This window comes from Penaeus monodon, chromosome 4 (genome assembly GCF_015228065.2).
Source record: "Penaeus monodon isolate SGIC_2016 chromosome 4, NSTDA_Pmon_1, whole genome shotgun sequence".
Classification (NCBI taxonomy): Eukaryota; Metazoa; Arthropoda; class Malacostraca; order Decapoda; family Penaeidae; genus Penaeus; species Penaeus monodon.
Genome location: NC_051389.1, coordinates 32,814,793 through 32,816,254, shown reverse-complemented (window position 1 = coordinate 32,816,254; position 1,462 = coordinate 32,814,793). Strand labels below are relative to the sequence as shown.

At 39.7% G+C, this 1,462-nt stretch overlaps 1 pseudogene; it reads left to right on the top strand.

Moving 5' to 3' along the window:
- The window catches only part of LOC119572533, a 13,402-nt pseudogene extending 12,186 nt beyond the window's left edge, over window positions 1-1,216 (top strand).
- Window positions 1,217-1,462: the final 246 nt, after the last annotated feature.

Here is a 1,462-nt window from a genome sequence, read left to right as displayed (position 1 = left end):
GATAAAGATAATGATAATTATTATAATCATAATAATAATGGTGATAATAATAATAATAGCAATGATAATAATCATAATAACAATAATGATGATAATAAAGGTTATGATAATTATAATGATGATAATGATGATAATGATAATAAAAGAATACTGGTAATAGAAATGACAGTAATGATAATACGAAAAGGAATAGTGATAATACTGAAAATTGGTAATAATGATGATGATGGTAATAATGATATAATAATAATAATAATAATAATAACGATAATGATATTCATAAGAATGATGATATAATAATAAGTATAGTAATGATCGAAATAAATAAAATAGCACAAACGTACCTTTGATAATTGTTATAATAATGATAATAGTAATAATCATAGTTCCAGTAATTATTATCATTAATATTATTGATATTATTCTAATGGTTATTACAGGCCAAAATGATGATTTATTAGTTATTAAGTTAATTATGATAATGATAAAAGTGAGGATCACGATGAAATCAACAACAGTGATTGCACTGCGATATTCGCAATGCTGTTGAAATAGAGATGGACACTCACTTACCTCCGGCCAGGTCGTGTCCGCGCTGGGCGGGGGGCGTGACCTGCAGGCCGCCGCCAGCGCTGAGGCGGTGCCAGCGCTCCTGGAGGCGACGCTAGCGCTGTCTGGCGGCGCCCACCCGCACTGTCTCCAGCGCGTCCTGTGCCGCATCAGCGCTCAGCAGCAGACGCTCTCCCTCGCGCCGCGCCTCGCTCTGCAGCTTCTCAGGTCAGGATCAGCGCCTCCGCAGTGGGCCCTGAAGATGATAAGCTTAGAAGGTTGCATGAGGGCTGGGAAATGATTTGTACCGATTCCTAGAAGTTTATCACCCATGGCATGTACTCGAGTAATGACAAGCAAAGTCACATTAGAAAAAAGAATCTATCCATAAGGGTAATTATATATCACTGTTTCTGTGTTTCTCTTTCTCGTTCACTAATACGTTCCTCTCCTAACTCCTCTTTGTATCCGCAGCAACAAACTGGCCGAGGGAGCGGCCAGTCCTGAGGACCACCTGAAGGCCGTCGCCGCTGGCCGCAGGGGCGAGGATTGCGGGAAATCTTTCCCGCATTGCCGCCAGGAGCCGCAGGAGGAACCACGGCTTCCCAGTGAGCTTGGGGATCCGTAGATAACCCGTTTTTACCAAAGATTTCTCTGTTACACTATTTTACCCTGTGTATCCGGTTTGCTTATTTATATATTTATGTACGTTTTGTTTTTCTCAGTGACTGACAGAAGACTTGCCGTACAAAGTTCAATAAACAAAACAGTTAGCATGTGGTCTTCCAGCTCCATTGTTATATATATATTTTTTTTTTTTTTTTTTTTCCATGTAGATGGTTTTTGTTCGTTCGCGGGTGTCCAGGTCTGAAAAGGAAAGAGACAGTGAGAAGAATGTACCACTTACTTTTAA